The sequence below is a fragment of the Micromys minutus genome, assembly GCF_963924665.1.
Source record: "Micromys minutus genome assembly, chromosome: 14".
Taxonomy (NCBI): domain Eukaryota; kingdom Metazoa; phylum Chordata; class Mammalia; order Rodentia; family Muridae; genus Micromys; species Micromys minutus.
In genome coordinates, this window is record NC_137983.1 from 40,291,946 (window position 1) to 40,316,223 (window position 24,278).

Genomic DNA, 24,278 nt, shown 5'->3' on the forward strand with positions numbered 1-24,278 from the left:
GAGAAGAGACAAAGGAGGATGTTGCTGTGTGAGAAGATGAACTGCTATGAGGAGGGTTCAACATCTTATTCGAGCATCTCTGCCTTTGAGAATGAATGATGGAGAGGACTTTTCTCATTTTAGGTAACTGGCTACAAGAACTGCAAAATCAAGGGAAATAGGCATTCTCTTAGCGATTCCAGGAAGAGATAAGTCTTGCTGATAGTTTGATATAGCCTGCTGATTCCTGTACCAGGTCTCTGAACTGAAGAAAGATAATAAAGCTGGACACTAAGGCATTAAATTTGTTATCTCTGCAGTAGGAGAGTGGGATGCTCACTTTCATGTTTGGGTCAGCAATGTTTAGAATATTTGTCATGCTTATATCGACTTGTTAAGTTCCAGTAAAGACTTCAGGCTGCAAAACACTAACCTCATCTATTCTAAGACTTTTCAGGTTTCTAGAGCCAAAGTTCCTCTGACATTCTACTATTCAGAGCTAAATCCTATAGCCATTATTGACAGTGTATCACGTTTTAGGTTCTTGTCTGTACATCTGGGCCTACCCTGCACTAGAAGTGTCCAGGAAATAGAATTCATATAACACTTATCTTTGCATGCTTCTACAATGGTAAGCATGAGAGCCTGCCATTCAGACGAATGCCATTTGAACCAGAGTTTCTAAAAATACAACAGTGTAAAACTGATGTAAAATACATGAGTCCTAAACGCCACAAGATGGAGATATTTCCTTTGAAAAGAGAGGTCAATTAATTCCCCCAAGACCTATTCTTTGACACCCCCCCCCTCCTGGTTTTCAAGATGGAAATTCCATTTTTTTAATTGAAAATTAGAAAATTTGGATTTCAAAAAGGCTTATGCTTGCCATCACATGTAGGATTTTTATTTCACATTTTATACATGAAATGCTGGTCATGCAAAAATAGAAGTTTTCATACATACCTGTTTGAGCAAAATATATATATATATATATATATATATATATATATATATATATATATATATATATATATATATATATATATATATAGCTTACAGATTGATTAGTTTGTTTCAGAAACGCTTCTTGTAAATGGCTCACACTGGCCTCAAACTCATGATCACGTTACCCAAATGCCCAGGTTCAAGGTGTGTCACTGTGCTCAGCTTATCATAGGACTTCTACAAACAGAACAATAGTTTTTCTACAGAGCAGCGTTGGCTGGCGGTATGAAGGTGTTATCCTGAGAATAATCATAGTGTTACACATTTTTACTTCTTTCAGCAACTGTATAGAGAAAGTGGGAACACTGTCTTGCTGCAAATTAAATTTCTGTTAGAGAAGTCGTTTTCAAACCTTTGGTAGCAACTTCTATTGGGGTTGAATGACCCTTTCACAGGGATTTCATATCAGATATCCTGCATATCAGATGTTTGCATTATGATTCATAACAGTAGCAAAATTATGGTTATGAAGTAGCAATGAAAATAATTCTATGATTTAGTGTCACCACAACGTGAGGAAATGTATTAAATGGTGACAGCATTTGGAAGGTAATCTAACTTAGGTTAAAACTGTATACTCAAGGATACTGTCTGAGAAGAGCAGGCATTCTAAGTTTCCTGACAGTGGATGGGAATAAGGTCAGCATGTGCCTTCTGAAGCTTCATCATGTATTCCACTTCAAAAGTTTAAGTCAAACAGACACTGTCCAAGGTACCACTTGTCTGTTTGTGACATAACAGGCTCCTGTAATTCCTGGTGCCTTCTGAGAACACAACCCAAGCTTCATGTGCACTACCCTGGGCTGAATTCATCATGTACTTGTGTTCTGGAGTATGAGAAGAGCTAGTGGGAGGTGTGGACATTCTGAGTTAGTTGATTTCAAAGAACGTGGATTGACAGTTTGAAAGCACATATTAAGCTTAGAAGGCAGCATGGAAGATAATTTGAATTCATCTTAAATACATGAGACTGTCAGATCCGTCTCCTTCCCTATGCAGCATTAATGTTCAGAGTTACCCAGGACCATTATTTTGTATCTGAAAGCATCCATACCATAAAAAGATGACAGGCATACATACAAAAATCACAAATTGTTATTGTTGGAGGAACCTGTCAATATCTGTCTCCAAACATTTAAAGAACCTGTAGATAGAAATGAAAACTTGACTACATTATGTACACATTATAGGGCACAGTTAGAGCCTCGAGGTGGGCAGGTGTTAGATTTGGGGGGCTGAAGTTTACTCTATGTCACAGATGTTTCCTAATATGAGCTGGGTCATTGTTTTCTATTTTTGATAACCAAAGCTGTACTCTTTCTATAAGCCACTTGTTTATGACTGCCTAGGAGCAGAAGTTTGTGGATACATCATAGTTAATAGGTTTTGTAATTAATTTTCAAATGAAATTTTGTGTTGTGTGATACGATAAAGATATACACAAAGACAGGCAGTAATGGTTGCATGCACCTGATATTCCTAGCACTGGAGAACCTAATACAAGAGGATCATGGGTTCTAGGCCAGCCTGACTTAGTTAGAGAAACTGGATCTAAATAACTACACATTAATAAAAAAGTTAAATAAAACTGGATGTACACATGTGTTCTTTATGAAATTGTTAAGATTCTCTTAATAAAATTCACACCAGGGCCCATTAGTCCTCCTGAGTGACAAGTTGAAATTATTATTACAGCAGATATATCTCTACTGTTGCCTTTAATTAGGTTAATCCCTCAAGTCAAGGCAAAGTAGCACCATGAGTGTAAGAGAATCAGCACATCCACTGCACGGGTGTTTGTGGAACAGGACTTGCCAAGTGGGGCTCTGCTAAACACCACCATGAAGATGTGACCCAGAAGATGCAGACCTGTCAGAGTGGAACAGTGACAAGAGGGAGCTCTATGGCCTGTCTTTATGGATGAATTAGGGGTTAATTTTACTAGAGCTCCTTTTGTTTGATAAAAAGAACTCAGTGTGAATTTCCATGATTTTGGTTTTCTTTTTCTTATAATGGGAAAGTTTGTAGTTGGGTTAGGTTCTCACCACTATAGTATGATGCTTGAGATTTTTTTTTAAAGCCACAGAAACAGGAAGGCTTAATTTGATTTATGGTTATGTATTTATCACCCTATGGTTCTCTATCTTATAATAGCTTGGGATTCAGCAGATGAAGAGAGACAGGAGGGTCTTACCATCATCTTTAAGAGCATGCAACCAGTATTGTTAAAATGTCCCAATGTCCGAAGATCTTAAGCTTCTTAAGGCCTTTCAGTAGTGTCACTTGAAGGACTAATGTTTTTAGTACATGGCCTTGGAGACTATTCATCTGCAAAAAGCCGATAGGCAGAACCTATACAGCTGTTATACCAGTGTCATAGAGCAGCGGTCTGTGGCCTCTCTCTCCTTTCATTATTATGTATAACTATGGATGTCAAGAATTTTCATTCTGTAAAGTTAAGTCAAAACCAAGTTGGGTTTCCAGTATTAAATGGCATATCAAGTTACCATTCTCCACAAATTGCTCTAGAACCTCTAATCTTGTAAAGTGATCAGAGTCACCTTCTGCTGTCTCTCCTAACTAACAATACACATGGTGTCATTGCAAGCAGCTCCTGACAAAGAAAGTATGTTATCTATGGGACAGTGCTGATGCTGTTTTAATTAGGAGTCTTCTCAACATGTATTAGAAGGAAACTAAGGGGATGGAAGTGCTTGAGAAACAAGAATGCCTGCGTTGATTGGGGCTAGAAATGAAGAAAAGTGGCCACTGCAGCCTTTGGGAAGGTGGGGGTGGTGGCAGAGGCAGTGATGATGTGGAATTATCTGTCCTTATTCATTGAGGAAAGAATGTCCTAGTGATGAGAGACGGGCAACTCGCCTATGCCAATCAAAAAGAAAGCAACTTCGTGAAGCACCAGTTTTCAGACCAGCATACATAAAAGCTTCCAATTGTTAATAGTTTCTTCCACTCACTGTTTAAAATCAGGAGTACAACAGACTGAAACTGAGCCAATATAGTCTTTCTTGGTCTTGTTTTCTTTATCTTTATAGAGGGGACAAAACCTCTGTCCTAGTACTGCTTCGCATGTTGAAATCATTGGATCAGTGTACAGAAAGACTTGTATATGCTTTAGAAAATATCCTATATTAAGTCAGAAGTGAATCTGAGGATCTGGGGTTCTTCCAATTCACCACAACAGTCTGTTTAATACACATATATCCTTAATTAGGGATGTTGCTTTGGCATATTGAGATTATATCTTTCAGTATATTAATTTCTCCATAATTTTGGGGAGCCTATGGACTGACACATTTGTCTTGATGAACAATAAGGAAAGTGGGTATTATAAATCCATATAATATTTCCATTTTAACGAAGGAGGGTATTTAATGGAAACTGCAGTCTGTTTCCCAGAAGATCCAAATACTCAATCTGAAAATTTCAGCCCAACAGCATGTTTGCTATCAACATATGTGATAGTTTTTTTTTTGCCTTATAAATAGAAGCAAATTGCATGCAATTCTAGAAGAACTTTAGGTATATGCTGAAGCATTTTCTAGGTAGAACTGGAATAATGATAAAAATGCTAGAAATTTCAGCTCTTCTGGTATGTGTTACCAGATCTTTGCTAAGCCCTACCTTGTCTTCAGGGTATTGTTGATGAAGTTGATGATCACATAGTTAGTACAGGACAACCAACACACATCTACATAATGCAGAGAGCCCTTGCTGGAATGCTGCTGACTTCAAGTAAGGCACACCTCAGTAAATGGCTGTGAAAACACCTTGGCCTGGCATTTTTGTTCTGCCTGTGGTGGAAATATGCTCAGACACAGACAGATACATCAGCTAAGCATTCAGCAAACACTTCCCTGTTGGGGATGGTGTATTCTCTGACCTTGTCTGCACCAGTCAGCAGAGAGCAGACATTCCAGAAGGCACCCCATTAACACTTCGGTTTATTTGTATGAAATAACTTCTGACTGAAGGATTCTACTAACAGAGAATTAAAGAATTAGGTACTGGGCAGCCACATGCTTGCAAGTGGGAAACACCACATAAAGCTCAGAAAACATTGAAGGATACATTTTTATTACTAAAATGAGTATAATGCCTAATAAATCAACATGGGTGGAAAAAAATAAACATTAAAAGTTTTAACTGACCCAGTGTACCTTAAAGTAGTTCTGTCAAAAGAAAAGCAGCATAAATTTACAACTGTGGTTTTATCATTTTCTGTTGTTTTACATTATTTTCCTATTATTAATCATTCCCTTACTAGTCTCTTCCTTTGTTCTTAGTTAAGACAATTAATATTCCAAGATCTGGCCATGTTACTGTGATGCAGCAGTCCATGACTAGTTTTTAATGTTTTCTTAATGAATTAAACTAAGTCATATGGTTAGAGACATCTTTTGCCTGATGGCTATTGTAGAATGTGGTACTTATCTACGTATTTAAAGACCCACCGAGTTATTAAAAGAGGAAGCTGCCATTGCAAGAAGATGAATTGAGGCATTATTGTGTTTTACAGCAAGCTGTGCAATAGGTCCATAAATTAACAGAAAACAAGGGTTCATTCTGCCATTCTGTTCTGGACAGGTAAAGCTGCTGGTTTGAATCAAGATCTGCAGATGTTAAATGACATTTCTAGTTAAATAGACTTCAGAAGTCAAACCCAGTGTATTACTACAAAGTATATGAGACCTGTGTATTTAGAATAGAAGAAATTCTCAACAAGTTTATTATTCCCCCAGTTGGAGAGTCTCTGTCAGAGGAGACTGTATGAGCAGGGTTATGGATATGTCAAGATTCTATCTTGAATGGGCTGTGTATGTATGTGGCGGGTTAGGCTTAGGAAAGATAGAATAATAGAAAATAACTGTGATGATTTCTGAGATGTGAGTGGGTGTCAAAGTGAGGATGTTAATACGTAATCTTAATCTGGTTTGAATGATAAATTAGGAGGATGTCAGAACAGAGACTGGTTTTGAAAACTTAAGAAAAATGACAGCCTATGGAGATCATTTTTGCCAATGTAGACTACCTAGGCAACTCACCAACCAGATGAACTCTCACCTTGCATTTTACTAGGAATTGCGATCCAATCTGACAAAGGTGATAGAATACTCAAAGGAGGGTGTTGGGAAGTAGAAAACCTTTGTTGGCGAAGTGATGCCGTTATCATAAAGTTCATAGTACAGGAAGCACTATTCATTATTTTTGAATCAAGAACTTTCCAGAAGTACAAAGTAGATAAAATAACTTTCATAAAGACAGGAGAACACACATTTTCTTAGATGGATACAGACCTAGGTTTCCAAGGCATGTTGCTTGTTCTGTCATAGACACTGCCAGATAGAAAATGTAAAAAGAATCTGAGATAGAATACCTGGATACTGGGAAGGAAGGCAGTGAGCACATACATCTGTAAAATGAAAGCCAGAATTCCCATGTGTGTTCAATGGATGCACCAAGCATGTCATAGAGGGGGACCACAGTTCAGGTACTAGCAGACCGAGGGGCAATGAACCAAGTGAAATAGAAAGTGAAAATAATAGTCGAGTTGTCAACTGTAGAACATGGTGCTTTTTAAAATGGAAAAATTACCTTGACAATAGGTGACAAAACCATCCAGAAATGAGTAAGCGGATGACCTCGATCTAGAGAAGGTGTCAACTTGAGTTGATGGTGTGGAAAGCATGAAAGAGGATATAATAAATAGAAATTGTGGAGTTAAGGTCACTGTGAGATGATGGGAAGGGGAAGACCCTGGCAAACAACCACCTGAACAGGTATTACATAGTGAAGAGTCCAGTATATTTTACATGGCAAGGAACAAAAGGCTGAGGGATATTGTAAGTCTAATTCTCTGCTGGAGCAACATTGCAGAGATGTCATTGATGTTGAGCTAATCCCTCACACTCCTTCAACCCCTCCACATTAATTAACTGAGTATTTTTTTCTTTAAGCTGAAATATCTTTGTTTGTAAGGCCAGTTGCTTCACATCTCTGAGAAACACACAACCACCACAAGCAACTAGTAACTACCACTTGCTTGGAGGCATTGATTTCCACATGTGTACCCAGTTGGCCACGTAAGAATCACACATGCATGCATGTGCATGAGGACACACACACACACACACACACACACATGCACACACACACACACATGCACACACACACACACACACACACACACACACACACACGCACGCACGCACGCATACACGCACGCACATGCATATGCACTTTAGGATATCTGCCATCAGAAACAGTTTGTGTTAGGCATATCTATGACAGTAGTATTCTATTTTGAGCTTGCCTATCTACCAATTCTTTTTTAATCCTGTGTACTTCCTAGTCTTCAAGTACACAGTTAAGAAAATAATATCATTTTTATTTGATAATCTATTTGCTTTTCCTAATGTTTTTATTATTCCTTGAGAATTTTATAGCATATTTTTTATCATATTTACCATCTGAACTCTTCCAAGATCTGCCCCTTCCCTGTTTATCTAAATTTGTGTTCTCATATTGTTTTTTTATTTTGTTTTATGTTATTTTTTTATATTGGATTTTTTTTTTATATTTCAAATGTTATCCCCTTTCTTGGTTTCCCCTCCATAAAACTCCTTTCCCCTCATCTATTAGTGTGTTTTCCCCACCCACTCACCTACCCACCTCTTCCTTCCTCCCTGTCCTGACATTTTCCTACACTGGGGCATCAAGCCTTGGCAGTACCAAGGGCTTCCCTTTGCACTGATGCCCAACAAGTCCATCCTCTGCTACATATGCAGCTGGAGCCATGGGTCTATCCGGGTGTTATTCCTAGGAACTCTCATTGGTTGGTAATGTTGTTTTTAATGTGATGAAAACCTCTTCAGCTGCTTCAATCCTTTCTCTAACTACTTCATTGGGGGCCCAGTTCTAAATTCAACGATTGACTGCAAGCATCTGCCTCTGTATTTGTCATGCTCTGGCAAGAGCCTCTCAGGAGACAGCAATATTGGGCCCCTGTTAGCATGTACTTCATAGCATTAGCAATATTGTCTGGGTTTGGTAACTGTATATGAGCTGGGTCTCTAGGTGGGGCAGTCTCTTAAACCTAGTGTGTAGTTCTGAGTATGGGACCTTTCACTAGTGTATTGTGGACACATCAGGGGCCATGCCCTTAAAAACAGCAATCATCAATTGCCAATGGCTTCTCAGCTGGGGCTGGTACTTCATGTCCACCTCCCTTCTTTGCTCTGGAGTTTTGTCTAGCTTCAGTTTATGCAGGTTTTATGAATGATGTCACAATCACAAAAACTACCCTATTGTATCTGTAAACACTGTTGTTGTTGTCCTCATCGTCTACTATCTCTGGCTCCTACAGTCTTGCTTTTTCCATCTTCTGCATGATCCCTCAGCCTTTTGGGGAAGAGTATGATACGGATGCTCCATTTAGGGCAAAACATTTTGTAGTCCATTATTTTAGCACCTTGAGCTCTTGTGGGTCTTTGTTCATTATCATATACTTCATAATGAATTTCCTCCCCTGTGCCTTGAGTGATGCACTCATCCTTGGGTATAATAATAAAAAACTAGGAGTCAGTTTAATGTTATGTCCATTTGGCAGTGCAGCAGTAGTGGACTCGCTCCTAGAATCTAAACACTGTGTCTTCACATGTTCTTAACCCCAGTAACTCTTTTCTTCAATATCTGCTCCTCTATTTGGTCTTGTATTTTCTCCCCTGTTTTGTTTTCCCTTCTAAGAAGGACTGAGGCATCCACATTTGTGACAGGTGTGGGTTTTTATCTTATGGAAAGGATTGTCACATTGATGCCACTCTTGTGCCATGTTTTGTTAGGAACATTGTTATTCATAACTCAAAGGGTTCATGACTAAGTGAAAATGATGATTCTCTCCTCCAATAGCATGCTTTGCATCTCCAGGGGCTATAAAAGCGAGCAAATAAAGCTCAAGTTTTCAGTTGAGTACCAACTTGATTTCTCCATGTTCAAATATATGGTGTCTTCCACAATGGGGTGCTATCATTGAATTCTGGAGAATAACTGATATTAGTTGCAATACCCTGTATGTAATGTTTGAGTCTGCTGGACTTAATTGACCAACACTCTAAGGTAGATAACCCATTTCTAGCACCGGAATTTTTGTTAACTTGGGATGGGTAATATTGGTATTGTCCCTAATAAAGGCTAACTCCATTTAAATTATTTTCATATGTGTATATGTATATATTTTAGGAATTTTCTACAGTATTAGGTTTCCAAATGATATTTTTAATATGCCTTTAGTGTTAGTTATTTCTCCCTTAATCATCCCTCTACCCTGCTATCTAGGCCTACTGTTAACCCTTTCGGCTAGCTGTGTTAGAATGCTATGCTCTAGCCCCCTCTCTTGGAAGCTAACTTTCAGTTTGTCCCATTACTTAGAGAGAAAACAAGGAAATTAGATATTATGTATATCAAATGAAAGTCATTGTTGCTACTTCTGTGAGATTAGCACATACTGACTGCCTTCTTTTGTATGTAGGATGTAGTTTTAGGATCTCTTTTGGCGAGATGTTTGGTACGTTGTTTCTGATGGAGGTTGGTCGATGATAGCATGATTATTCATACCTCTGTCACTCCCTCTCAAACCTTAAAGCCACATATGGCTTTGGTGGTATCATCAAAAAGAAGATGATGAGTTCTTGAGACCTGGATAGACGATATCCCCATTACCGTTCTACAACTTTATGCAAGCTAAGATTAATGTTCTTTGGATAAATACCACTGGGGCTCCATTACTGGTTATAGGAGTTAAGTTAAATTTACCCTAGATGATATGGTTTATATAAGCAGCAAAGAGGAAATTCACTAGACGAGTAAGTAATAAAAGGGTTCCTTGGAGTACTCCACAGAAAGAACAACAGAGTCAACTAACCTGGACCCTTGGGGTTCTCAGAAAATTAACCACCAACAAAACAACATACACATATTACACATAGGCCACTCTGTACATATGTAGCAGATACGCAGCTTGGTCTTATATGGGGTATTTCCCAAAAGCTGTTGCCTGCATATAGGATATGCTTTAGCTCAGCTGTCTTGTCTGAACTCAGTGGGAGAAGATGCACCTAGTCCTGCAAAAACTTGATGTGCCAGGGTAGGGGGATACTCAGGGAGCCTCCACACACGCAGAGAAGGAAGGAGATAGTAAAGGGAGGAAAGGATTTTGGGAATGGGTGACCAAGAGGGTGTCCTTGAACAAGGCTTCCTTAGAAGAATGAAGCTGAAAGTGATTAGAGTCTCAGTAGATGAAGTATTTGTGGTATGAACTAAGCAGTCAGGGAGAAATGGAAGAGTAGGAGGGAATATTCAGAAGAACTGAAGAGTGTTTCTTTTTATTTGGACTTAGATTTCTGATTTTATATTCCCTCCACTTTACCAGAAATGTAAAATAAGCAAGAGGCAGCCTTAACATAGAAGCATCAACTTGTTCTATCAATAGCAGTTAGTAAGATTTGAGGACCATAATGAGGCCTGTGAGATCAAGGGGGTGTGTTTCTGGCATTGCAAAATATCCTTGCCATCTGGATCTGCCATAGTGTACTGGGCATTCTACACAGGTTGTCACATGTAGATGCAAAGAGTGATTCAAGGATACTCATAGGCACCATCCAGAGCTTCTCTGTACTGCATTCTTGACTGTGCTAGCTTTGTGTTCCAAGCCACACCTGTGATTTCATTGCATTTCTCTATGGTATGCATGGACCTCAGGCATTGACCAGGGCTGTCAGGAAGAGAGGCAGCCTGAATTCAATGTCTTCCCAGGAGAGTTCAGGGGTGTTTGATCTGGGCTTTGGGCCCTGAGGAAAAGAATAGATATTCAGAAGAAAGGGAAAGATGTTTCTACTTATTTGGCTGCTTGATCTGGCTTTGTACTTATGTCTGTGTTGTGCATAGACTTCAGTCCTGTGAGGTACTTTTCTCTAGCTTTGTGCCTCTCTTCCAGGTAATTCTCCAAGGAATTCCAATTATTACAGGACTATTTCGTTCAAATCTCACCTCTTCAAATGACTGTGTAGGGGAGTAAAAAGTTGGGTGCAAATTTGGATACTTTCTTCCAGTATTATCCATCTTGTAACCCTGACATATTTTTGCATTATTATTTACTAGGGATGGGAGAAGTTAGTATAAATTGAGATTTCTTGTTTTAGAGCAGATTGCAACATAAATATACATTATCAATGATTTAGTAACAACAGACCCATTATTTCTCTTCTGTGTGTCTGTGGGGGAAGTTACAAATTATATCATCAGCAGAGATAAGATTTCTCCCCATGACTGAACACCTGGGACACCACAGGCATCAGACCCAAGCATCACCTTTCATGCTGGTTCCAGAACCCATTGAGTGTTTAGCATGAACTAAGTGATATATTATCCAGATTTTAAGTTGTTTGAGGCCAGGGAGTTTGTAGTCCTTGGCTCTGGATCATCATGTTGTATGTTATCCACTCAAAAACAAGTGCATCTTGCTTTGATGCAGGGAGTTGCTGTGAGAGATTTGGAGGAAGCTGCTTGACATCTTGCTGTTGCCTTAGAAACACTCTTTCTAGGTTTGTCTTTGAAAGGTCTTCGAATGACACTAAGACAAACCCATTTGGGTGATGTATGTCTTACAAATATACAGACTGAATAGACAGAAGGTCACTCTCAGCACCCACAAGTTCAGTCTAGCCATTGAACTTCTCTGGGTCTCCCTTTATCAAGGTGTGGAGATGAACATCTTGAACTCCTTGCAATGTTCTCAGTGTTTTGTAAAATTTGACAGATTTATGATCTTTTCCTTCTTATAATTTTTCCTATGGAGTGCCTTCTAATCGTGATATGCAGAGGCAGATAAGGAAAAAGATGGCTATCTTTGGGATACAAAAAAAAAAAAAAAAAAATCTCTCTGGCTAGTCTGTGTTTCTCATTACCTAGGGTAACAATAGTCAGGGTCCTCTTTGTTCCCAAGACAGGAACCTTTGATTTGCTTGTTGATAAGCAATGCTTCTCCTCCATTTCCCCACATGACCCCCACCCTGTACTATATTGCCACAACTATATTAGCTTCTGGTGACACATGAGCCACTTCTGGAAATTACAGCATCATTGGCTACTGCATCTCTTCCCGGTTTTCTCTGGGAAACACTGGGAGAGTAAAGGAAGGAACATGTCTATGTACCTTTTGATTTCTTTTCTGCTTCAGAGCCTTGGCTCTGGACATTGAGCTGTAATGACTTTGATCACCCAGTCTTGCATCAGTATTGATCTCCAATGCGCCATGCCTTTTCTCCCTTTGCGTGGGAATGGCAACTGCATCCCTCTCTTTCTCTGATAATTTCAGCAGGGCACTGAATGTTCTACACTGTCCAATGAATTTACCAGACAGCTCTACTCATTGGTCTTTTAGGTTTATTTGATGTTAGTGCACTTAATAGGAGAACCTTGATAATCTGTGTAGGTAATTTTCTTTGTGATTAGAACAAAAAAAAAAAGAAGTGGTCTCTGGTCTCTTTTCATGATTCATTTTATTTAATTTTAAAATTATTCTTTGATCAAAAAATTTTAATGTGCTCAAAATTTCATGTTGCTTTTCTGTCTTTAATTAGCTTGGGTATATTCTTTACATTCTCTACAACAATTTTCCTACTTAATACCTGAGTGTCTTTTTTCTTAAGTGAAATAAAGGGAAAGTCTTTAAATGATGTCTTCTTTAGAACCAGAGACATAACTAATGGTTAATCAACTTCTAGACCAGGCTTCTGAGTGTCACATATATAGCTAAAGTCTTCCTTCATTGAGTCCCCACAGAGCTGGAGCTCGGTGTTTGAACATGCATAGATCTGGGAAGCCTACTTTCTGCACACTGAATAAAGAAAGTTATCCCGAGTTTCACATGCAATAGGTTATATCATTAACTCTTCATGATGATGATTTTTTTCTTTTATAGTCTCTCTTTCTGTCTCTCTGTCTCTCTGTCTCTCTCTTTGTGTGTGTGTGTGTGTGTGTGTGTGTGTGTGTGTGTGTGTGTGTGTGTGTGTTTGAACATATAGTACAGAGAGAGAAGAGCAGAGGACAACATGTAGAAGTTGATTCATTTCGTCTATCCTTAATCCAGTTATAGACAGACTGTTAATTAATCAGCACAGAATAGAGACTGAAGAGATGGCTCAGTCGTTAAGAGCACTGATTGCTCTTCAAGAGGACCCAGGTTCAATTCCCAGCACCAACATGGCAGCTCCTCGAAAGTATCTGTAACTCCAATACCAGGATTTCCTACAGATATACATTTCCTACAGATATACATGCAGACAAAACATGACTGCATATAAAATTAAAATAAAATTATTTAAGGGAAAAAAAAGCACAGAATAAAGTACACTATTATGACCTAGGGCTAGTAGACTCCAGAGAAAGCTGCAATTTATGCTATTTTTTTTAATTCCATATTTTTTACTACATGTATTCTAAGTACTCAGAATGGTCTATAGGTCACTCTATTCAAATTTCCTCTATACAAGCAAGTTCAAGAATTTCTTCTGGCAAAAATAAAAACAAATCAACAAGAAAATAAAATATCATTAGTAGAGGCATCTTTAGATAGCATGCATCATGAGAAGTCTAATGGAAAGAACACTTTCTTTGTGCTCCTGATGGTAACTCCACAGTTACTGCTACTTTGCTGTCCTCTAAACTACCAATGGAACACACACACACACACACACACACACACACACACACACACACACACACACACACAGTAACTTAATTCTCTACACCCACAGAATAATTTAATTCTCCACAATGTTATTGTCTTGTAAGTAGTCAGTTGGTGATTAGATAGAGAATGTTAGCACAGTAAGTGTACGTTTATTTATAGATAATAAATGTTCCTGTATTCAACTTAAAAATATATGACTATAGTCATAACACTGTTGTTCTGAAGAAAGAGGAATTAGGCTTATAAGCAGTGATACATAATCACTTAAAGTGCTTGAAAATTCAAGTTAAGGAGGACACCTAAATGTGAATGAAATATAAACAACCAAGAGATCCTGACTTTCTTAGGAGAAAGGCTGTTTTGCTAGTTTCATTGTCTGGGAGATTAGGAACTTTGGATGCCCGGGATTACCTTGTTTTGATGTTACAAGTGACCCAAATCTTTACTTTCTGGAGTGGTTTTCTGGCAGAAGAGAAAGTAAAAGTATTTCCTACTTCAGTCCTCTTTTATATGTCAAAACTAGACAGAAAAAAAATTAACAATACTTATCAGAAGGTCCATTGCATGTGAGGTTCTGTCCTAGGCTGCTGGGATGTGTCTGTGGTTATAGTTGGAGAAGGTTGCTGCTCCTGTGGTACTTACCAGACAGAGCCCTTGGGCAAGGGGAAAAGCAAAGCAGGTCTATCTTGGAGAAAAACTAGTAAGATTGTAGAAACACAATGAAGATCAAGATATACAAAGAGTCACTGGAGGGCTCTGAGCATAGGAACCCCACCAACAATTTTTGTACTCATTTATTCCCAACGATCTTCAGGGACTTAAAACATTCACAGTGGACCTGGCTGTGGAAATTGGATATAGAGACAGGTGCTATAACATGTCACTTAGACTTAAAATAGAGAAAGCACAGGGATCTATCTGAACATTCCATTCAGCAACTGAGATGCTGATGGAGACTTGTAAAGATTTCTGACAGCATCTCTTAGTTGGTTGTGCACGTGAAATGTTTATCGAAGCAAAATGGCCTTATTGGCTTTTAACATGGAAATCTAAGTCCATGTTTCACTGAGCAAACATTGCACCAGAGAAAGGATCATCAAGCTGTTGCTGAATGGATGTATAACCTATCTGATGGGCCAGAGATCTAGGGAGCATTTGTGTGCTGGAAAAGGGCCACCAAATAAATAAACAAATAAATAAGAAATACTCCATCTTATGCTGTAAGTTTGGCTTCTGTCTCTAACACTCACATCTGTAACTTTGACCTCTTCATTTGCCTTCCAAACTGAATACTATTAAACTCAACAATAAATACTCTAAAATTCATGCTAGTTATACATGCTTAGTAAATTCCAGTATGAAAAAGTCTTTTATTGTCAATAGAATTGAAAAAAAAAAAAAACATTACCTACAAAAAATCAAAATGCTTCAGAATCTCATTATTCTATTTTGTCATTGATTATTGTAAAAAAACAAAGACTATTCGTTTCATTTCCAATATGTATACTTTCTTTGTGCATTTTGTACTAATATTACGGGCATAAATTTATATTCTTTATTTTCATTCAGCCATATAATATTCTGCTACTCCTTTTGGCCAGGTCTCATTTGGGTTGGTTTTAGAATATTGCTTCCCGATATAACCAATGATAGCCCCCTACTGATTTAGCTTTCCACACTATTATTTATAGCATTGGATATGTATCAAAGAGAAAGCCAAGACAATTTCCTGAAATGTTCAATGTGAAGAGTGAGAAACATATATAGATAATTGATAGATGTGTTGTACATAAATAAAATTTGTGATACTTCATAAATGTTCTTGAAGAAAAACTACTGATTTTTTTTTCTGCAATTAGATTAACGACAAACCATTCCTCTAGGTCCTCAGATTCAGGCTAAAGTACCATTTACAATGACTGCACAATGGTCCATGGATTATTACTGTATTTCAAAATTATTTCCTATAAGAATAATAGGATAAACAATCAAGTTTCTTTTCTTTTTTTACTACCAGTGCTCCTAAGCACTTTAAAGAGCATTAGATACAGAATGAACACACAATAATGGCTAGCTGTTATGATTGACAAATTTGATAGAGATAATATGTGCTAGAGAAAACTTTACATGTGTTTCTCTGTTGCCTGAGGCTGTGTTCTAACAAGGCCATCTCCAGTCTTCCTTTCCTGTTCCTGACAAGCCCTGGCTTCCTTTCCCCACCCTCTCATCCTCCTTTCCCCAACTTAGGACTTTATTAAATTCCTAGGCAATTGGATGGAACTCTAGCTCTTCTTACACCAGGAAGTGGTGAATATGGAGCTGCTGATGTCAAAAGAAAAAGCTACAGGAAGTGCACGTTGCTTTCAGCTATGAGCTACAGGAAGTGCTTTCAGATATGGGGCTGAAGGGAATGGCTTGTGAATCAGAACTGTCTGGATGCCTCTGGAGACCCAACTTCCATTTATAATGTAATCATATCTAGAAAATGGCCCTTAAGGGAAAGCCGAGCCGTTTCATAGCTGCTTGTAATGAATTGTGCATATTCACATTTATCAGACGTATGTCAGTGTCAAACTCATTGTCAAATGCCTGTTAAGTCAGAGAAAGCACTGAATAAACAAGGAAGCTAATCGCCTTACTGCACATCACCTCCCTTTCTGTTTTCTGACCCAGGGATCTAGTGCCCAGTTTCTGCTTTACTCTGTAGTATCTACGGCAGGGCTAGCTGACTGCTCAGGCCACAATCCAAATTCAACAGAACCTGTTTCCTTCATGTCTCTTTTTCTGTCATCAGTTCTTTGCACAGCTGACTTACTTATTGCTACAGAGCCCTCCTCTACAACCATGCTCCATTGTTCAAGTCTTGAACTTTAACATCTTTCTTCTTTCTCAGGACTATATTGAATGTTCTGTTTTCCCTTGGGTGGGACCAATTGGCTCCATCTTGTCTTTCAGATCCCAGATTACATAGAACACTTTAAAGAGCCAGCTTCACAAACCTATTCAAATCAGCATCCCACCACCCATGGTGGGTTTTTCTCCTCTGCATCTTTCTTTCCTGTTTCTTCTTGCCACCTATTGTGCATTGATGACTAGGCTTATGTGCTTCTCCTCATCCAGTATTTTCCCTCACAACAGAACACAGTTTTCATGAGACCAGAGACCACGTTGTCCTTGGTTTTGTAAGACCTGAATCTAGTGTCTGAGCACTGTTGCTATAGCAATACTGTTTCTCAGTAATTAAATATTTATGGAAATACTAATATAACAGTAGGCATTTTCCATTCTGATAGCTGTTAAGTGGTGCCATAAAGAAGGACAAGTAGAGTTTTATGCTGGGATAGCTGGCAGTTCTGTTCCTACTACTTTCTTAAGTTGATGTTTCGGTCCCCCACATTTGACAATGATGAGTCTTATAATCAGCACCAATATGTTATGATTCACACAAAGGCCTGTCCAGTGCTCCCAGAGACTCTCTGGCTTACAGACATGGAGCTTATTACCCCTGCTGTAAGAACGATATACAAAGAGTATACAATGAGCTGACCTTCTGTTTCACACATTGTCACTTTATGTAAGACTCATTTGTGCTTGGTGGGAGATATTGTTATCATCACCATCTTCAGTACACAAAGATTTAGTTTACAGTGAATTTTTATGGGCTTACATTGATACAGCAAGTCATGTTAAGAAGGAACTTTCTATCTTAGTATATACTACTTTTACTTTGTTTTATATTCTCATACTTTTGTGATATATATCTCATTTAATCTCTATTATGTTATGACCTAGGAGAGATTACTGCTCCATCACATGATAGTGCAAACTGAGGCACAGAAGGCTCTATGTAACTTGCATAGCATATCCATGGTGCTAAACACACCGCTGGTGTGATACTTACTACCTGTCTTTGTGGTAGTAACTCGGGTTCTCATTGAATACAATAATATATGAAAAACTATAGCAGACTTAGGGGAAAATGTTTCCTAGCAGGGCTCCCTTGTTTGCACTTTTGTTTTGGGCTCCTGTGGCACATGACTCCCCTTCTAAGATATCCCATGGTGTACTGATTTCATGGACACTTTTCTCTAACTTGAGGACCTCACAGGGGACTGACTGTTTCTTTGGTGCTTTAAATGTCAGGATGTGTTTTCTTTTTCTTCCCCAGGCAGTAATTTATCATTGACAGTGATGGATTATTATTCAGGTTTGATTCATAGCTAGCTTGCCCTATAAGGAGAGAGTGGCATACCAATGAGGTGGGCTGATGTTATAAATATGTGAAATATTTTCAGTAATTTCCTAATTAGCACGAGTGGATGTAAAAGCTATTTCTGGGCTGTGTGAGTAGTGCCTGCTTATTGCTGTTATGGGTCCTTATGCCTAATGCTTTCTGCAGTGGATCCTGTCAGCCCATGATCTCTGATGGGATCTGTCCCTGTAACATGTATCTAGGGGCCCAGAGTGATGACTTTGTGCTAAAGAAGATCAATGACAGTACAGATACTGACTCAGATTGTCCCAAGGGGGGATCTGAAATCTGCCCAAGTGTCCCCCCTTCTGATAAGTGTAAAAATCATCTTTGATCTCTTTTCCTCCATGGAAAACATAAGAGGATTTAAATCTGAAAAAAATTAAACCTAGAGTCAAACTATAATGAAAAAACGAGGCTAGCTTTTTACTTGATTTTATTTTAATCCTAGGGCCTTACTGGTTTGCTTCATAAGATCAAAGTCTTTGCCAGTTAGAATGCCTGTGAAGTTTTAAGAGAATTGGGTAAAGGAGTGGGATTAAAGACTGTGTCTGTCTTTAAAGCTGGTGGGGCAGGGAGACAAAGTGAATACATATTTCAGTGAATTAAGTAGTATGGTTGTCTATAGAATACCTCATATTTTTAATTCTCCACTTAAGGAAGACTCCAGTAAGTAACTGGAGTATCCCTATTTTGAAGCTAGGGATCCATTCCTTGTACTGCTCCCTGTGATTGGATAAGAATCATGATCCATGTTTTTAAAAATAAATTGTTTATGTGTAAGTAACGTAACCATGTGTTTGAGTATATGTGTGGGCATATATGTATATGTGATTGATTGTGCATAAAGTCCAAATATGGATGTTGTCTTAGTCAGTGTTCTATTGCCATGAAGAACCAAGAACATACTGGTTAGAACATAAAGCTAGGATGCCCTAAACCCATAGGACTCATTTCAGGAAACTGCCCTCGTAATGATGGGATCATTGAGCCTCAAAGCTTGTGAATTGTGGTAATTCCTTAGCCTCAACACTCTTTTGTCTGTGTGTTTGTGTGTGCACATATGTATGCACGCACACGTAGCCTATTTTACATTTTAACCCAGGAAGTAAATGCTACTCTACAAATAACTGAAATATGAATGTGGCTTTGGGTGGAAGTTTAAAGAGTTTTGAGATACTTTCAGGGTAGAGCCTGGATTGTCTCTTAAAGAGCTTTGGGAGAATGACTATTTTGATGACAGTTCAGATGGACTTCACTTTGCCTTCTTGTTTCTCCCTCCTAAAAATGGAATCTATCTTGTGCGTCTTTTGAAAGATGCTAACTTGCCTGATTTTCAGAGATACATAGCTATAGAGGAACTTCACCTCAGAGTGAATCATGCCTCAGTTTCTACCCACGCTTAAAGTAGATATTTTGAGGAGAGCTGGGATTCAGAACTAATGCTGGAATTTTCTAAGACATTAGGGTTTGTGGATAGATCCATTTTGCATGTGAGACATGGATTTGGGAAGCATGCAGAGAGAGAGAGAGAGAGAGAGAGAGAGAGAGAGAGAGAGAGAGAGAGAGAGAGAGAGAGAGAGAGAGAGAAGATAAAGCATAATATGGTTATCATTCACACATAATCCTTAGTTTTGCTGCAATACAGGGCAATGGAAAGCATAATCTATAAAAACAGAAGCATAGTAGTTCAGTGGCTTATATTTAAAATTTTTAGCTTTATATTTTAAATAAGCAATTGTTTCCACATTTACTAATTCTACTTTTTCTCTTTCGCCAAATGCTAGGAAGATGAATTAAATAATAATCAAGTTATTTTGACTTGTTAAATATTTTGAAAATGTATGCCACAGAAGTTTCTAGATAGCCAAAGTCTCTGTAAGTACATTCCAACTAAAACACCTACATGATGTTGGTGTTTCCCTGTATGTTCTGTAATATTATATTTGCGGGAGTCTAACAGTAGGAATATTCAAACTCTGGGGAATTGGGGACCATTTTTGGTATTGCACTAACACTGGCCACTGAAAGGGGCAGGCAATCAGTCACAGTGTAGAACAAACCACACTGGCTTCTCCAGATTGCCTTAGATTATTTGCTCTCTTGGATTGTTAGGAATAACTTTCCAAGGTTTTTATAAAATTGTTTTTTTTTTAGTGTTATACTTGTTCTGTTTTTGTTTTTTGTTTTTGGTTTTTTTTGTAGCTCATCTGTGGCCTTCCTTTATTTCCTTATTAACTTGGTTAATTGACTTTGTTTAGATAATCAAACTGGTAACAGATTTGTGTGGTTACACAGAGGACGGGGTTGAAAGCCTGGTGCTTTATTCTGTGGACTACAGCAACATGCTATCAAAGGGTAGCAAGTACTGACCTCTAACCATTCAGTGAAAAATACATATTTTGTTCCAGATGTTCTCTGGCCATGTACTTACTTTGGGTAATAAAGCTTGAGTGAATATTATTGAATAGAGAGATGCAAATCATTGGCACAAATATTACTGTGTTGAGACTGGAATCGTGCGCAGCTTTAGCACAACTTAGAAAGAGAGAGGGGGAGGGAGGGAGGGAGGGAGGGAGGGAGAGAGAGAGAGAGAAAGAGAGAGAGAGAGAGAGAGAGAGAGAGAGAGAGAGAGAGAGAGAGAGAGAGAGAGAGAGAGAGAAGAGAGAATCCCTTTAAAAGCCAATATCCTTTGGTTTCCACCCACTTAAAAGGCTGTGGCTTAGTGTGTTGCATAACACGGGGAGCTCTGCTCTTATTCTCCTCCATGTCTGTTAAAGTAACACTTGAAAATACACTCCAGAAAGTAGACACCGTAGGTCCTTACAAATGGTTCTGTTTTACTGCCTGGGAGAAAAGATCCAAAACTCGAGATGCTCTGACTGCATTTGCCGAGTTCTCGAGTGCTCTTTAGAGGTCGACAAAATGGGGCTGCCTGACTATGGGTCCTTTAGCCAGATCCTGCCACAGCTTGCCCTTTAGTCCTTCTGTTTCAAGCATTGTTTTCCTGTATGCCCTATACTCTGCCCTTTTTTGTACCAGGCAGTGTCCCACAACCAATCATATGACTGGCATTAGGTTATATAAAGATGGTTATTTAGATAGTCTCTTCTTCCTTAGCTTTTTGTCCCCACATTTTCTCTTTGTAGCTTCTATAGGTCTGCAAGCAGACAAGAATGCAGGTTGACCTATGTTTAGTAGATAGCTTAGCATCTCAAACATGGCAAGAAAGTCACAAACAGGTCACTAGCCATTTCTGTTTCCTGAGCACGGAACTTTTAACAAACTATTTCTGTCTTTTCCTGGGGCCAAAGTCTAATCAGTATTCCCTCATCCTTACCTCCTTAAGCACTGAGTGAGTTTTAGTGCAGGTTGATAAACCACCTTTCCCAGTGATGCAGGTCTGCAGGCCCAGCACTCTGGTAAGAGGTCCTGCATGTTCAATTCCATCCTAGACAACAAAGGGGATTCAAGAGAATGACAGCCACAGAGCAATGCCCCTTCTCTAGAAACTGAAACAAAAGCTACAGCTACATTCACCTCAGAGCTTGGGTTTTAAATGAGAGAGTATATAAATCAAGAGGGCTAACCCTGGAGGGTTAGAGAGTCTCTCAGCTCTGGGGAAGGGGCACATGTATGGAATTTACTGGCATTCACATTCCTAATGAAGAAAAAGCTGGGGTTGGCCATTAGTGATTGAGATCATGGGTCCTTCAAGCTGTTGGGTGCATGATGACGCTTTAAATTTTCTCTTACTCATACTTTAATTTCATTAACAATTAAAATTTGCTTCAGCGAAGCCAGCAGAGAAAACAGTTTGCTTTGTGCTTAAGCATCTGCTCCTAGGCCTGCGAGCAGTAAGCATGCAATCCACCTCCCTGGGAGAAAGTGTGTGTGTGTGTGTGTGTGTGTGTGTGTGTGTGTGTGTGTGTGTGTGTGTGTTAGGAAATGTGGTACAGCAGCCCTAGGTACTAGCTCTTTAAGACTCCATAGTCATTTCTCATGTTGCTGGTCTTGCCGTTTTCACTATTGACGTTTCATTCCCAGCTGGCAACTAGCTTTAAGGTGACTTTAGGTTATTTTGATCACAAAACAAAACACAGCAAAGGAAAGAACCCTCCAAAGCCTTGCTGAAAAACCAAGCAACAAAGCTTCGATTTTATAAACAGGAAAGAAAAATATTCATACTGAATGAGTGGAAATTCTTAAAACTGATATTATCATTGCTCTATCCTCAGTTTTGTTTGCAGAAATGTCTTAGAGGCTTCAATGGATACTGTTTTTATTCTCTCATTACTTAATAAGTCATCTTTATTGTAATAAGAAACTCAGAAGCTCTTTTTCTTTTCCTAGAATGTGTGTGTGTGTGTGTGTGCGCGCGTGTGTGTATGTGTGTGTGTGTGTGGTGTGAGATTCAGAGATGAACATTACTTAGAATGAGTAGGTGGGGTATTTTTTTAAAGAAATGAAAATATGTAGTAGCAAAGTTGAACTTCAGCCATTTTGCTTTCAGAGAGCTGCCATCTGGGTAGAGTCAAAAGGGTTTTAAGAACTTTCCAGGAAGAATCAAATACAGCCAGCACATCAGATACAGCATCATAGCCCAGTTCGTGATTCTCGTCATTACTAATATCTTCATCATCCTCATCATTTCCCCTTTCTGCCTCTAAATAAATACACGATTTACCTGTCTCATCCAGTGATTGACAGTGATATACTTAAAAGTTAAATAAAGAATGCTATTCTGAGCATCTAATTAAATCTCCAACGTCTCTTTAGATCAGTTTCAAGACTTCAACTCATAATCCTTCTTAAAAAAGGTTAATGAATTACATATGCTGATAGTCTCAAGTCAATAATGTTTTTTCATATTTATTTTATTTATATTATAATAGCATTATTTACATGATATTACTTTCCTGGGACCCTTAGTGCTGTTTTCTTATTCTAAAATGTTTTTCATACTTCAAAATGTCCTATGAGAAAACCTAAGCATTATTAATTCATCTTACATGTCTAACATTGAAGTTTTCTGGACAGGTTGATTTCAAAAGAACGACAGAAAACGAGATGCTAAAAATCATCCTCCCTGAAACCATATATGTGCCGGGACAGCCATCTGAGCTCAGAGCCTGGAGCTTCTAAAAATGGAGTCAAGTGTTTGAAACCTTTATTCAGATTTAATTATCCAGAATTATCCAACTAAGCCAAAAGAAAAAAAAATCCCTTCTTTTAATGTTTTAGTTTGTCTGCTATGATCTTTCATGACTTCTGTTCCTCAGTTGTCACTGGTATTCCAACTCTATTCCATAAGAAGGCTCCCCTCTACCTGCCCCAAATACTGCTCCTCTTAAGCATCTATGATTGAAGATAATCCCAATCACAGCTTTGACATCCTTTCTGTCTGCTACTTCAGGTCTCTTCCCGTGTGTGTGTGTGTGTGTGTGTGTGTGTGTGTGTGTGTTTTGTGGATTCTCTGGGCTGGCACAGAGGAGTGGGCCTTGAGCACTGGCAGGCTCTCTCTCACAATACAGACCCTTTGAGGCTCTGCCTGGGACAAGAAGTTTGACAGCTCGCCTCATTGCCAAGTGATGGCTGGGAGCCTCTGTGTAATCACAGGAGAATGGAAACTGAGCGCTGGACGTGCTGGAGGTGCTGTCAGAGCCCCGAAAGCCAGCACTGAGGAACGCAGTGTATGTAGGCAGAGATAAGAAAGTATGTCAAAATACCTTTTTCCTAGCTGGATTTGGGGGAACTTGAACATTTTTATTTGGCTGGCAGAAGGTCTTACAATTACATAAGAGATGCAGAAATTAAGGCGATTTCTGCAGGTAATTTATTCCCAAGCTCTGGAGGTGTGTGTGTGTGTGTGTGTGTGTGTGTGTGTGTGTGTGTGTGTATGTGTGGGGAGGCATACAGACAGAGAGAAAGAGACAGAGACATAGAGACAGAGATAGAGACAGAAACAGACAGAGAGACAGAGACAGAGAGAAAGAGACAGAGAAAGAGACAGAGACAGAGACAGACAGACAGACAGAGAGGCCTGTGCTGTGCCATTGTGGCACTGGTCACTGGGTCTCTCTGGGACTCATTTATACCTTCCATTCATATGCTTAAGACAGGTAACTAGTTCATTTCCAAGACAGGCATGTGTGTGAATTAGTATTTCATAGAAATAGTAAAGAGCAGCAGCAAATGCCCTAGACTGACTTTCACTTTAAGAAAGGAGCTCATTTCCTAATTTCTTCATTATCATTCATCCGTGTGTGGCTGTAG

The 24,278-nt window shown here is 38.9% G+C and overlaps 1 protein-coding gene across 6 annotated transcripts in view; it reads left to right on the forward strand.

Annotated features, from left to right (window-relative positions):
- The window catches only part of UNC5D (unc-5 netrin receptor D), a gene marked incomplete at both ends in the record, with an annotated part of 506,783 nt that overhangs the window by 213,574 nt on the left and 268,931 nt on the right, over positions 1–24,278 (forward strand). The gene's annotated exons all lie outside the window — the stretch shown is intronic.